Raw genomic sequence first — 479 nt, 5'->3', positions numbered from 1 at the left:
TAAAATTTTCATAGGGTAGTTAGAAAGGCTCAAACGACCAATAAAATTGCCTCAATGTATGCATAAATTACATGTGATGCAAGTCAGAATTAGTGCAAGTTCTAGAGAGATAACACATGTCTGGATAATCACACAACAAAGAATTTAAGTGTTTAGGCTCAAAAGCTCACAGCTAGGATAATAAGAGAGAATATGAACAATCAAAATAAAGCCAACATGCTTATGAAAAGTTAAAATTGTATTTTTGAAAAATTGATGGCATATTAGCCTTCTACAACCATTTAGTAATCAAGAATGCATGCATTAGGAAGGCTTGTCAGCTTGAGCAATAACATAATCTAAGAAATAAAATTTAACTTGCGATATCACAAACAGAAATTTTAAGATTACGTGCAAGTTAGTACAACTGTTTCATCATGATACACATTTAGTGAAAGGAAAAAAAAAACAAAACACAAAACATGAATAGAAGAAAGTCA

General features: G+C 30.7%; 1 protein-coding gene across 1 annotated transcript in view; it reads right to left on the bottom strand.

The window, feature by feature from the left end:
* LOC140920709 (uncharacterized) overlaps positions 1 to 479 on the bottom strand; it is an 18,402-nt gene that overhangs the window by 5,249 nt on the left and 12,674 nt on the right.

Source organism: Cicer arietinum, chromosome 6 (genome assembly GCF_000331145.2).
Source record: "Cicer arietinum cultivar CDC Frontier isolate Library 1 chromosome 6, Cicar.CDCFrontier_v2.0, whole genome shotgun sequence".
Classification (NCBI taxonomy): Eukaryota; Viridiplantae; Streptophyta; class Magnoliopsida; order Fabales; family Fabaceae; genus Cicer; species Cicer arietinum.
The sequence above is the reverse complement of the archived record's forward strand: the minus strand, read 5'-3'. Positions and strand labels throughout refer to the sequence as shown.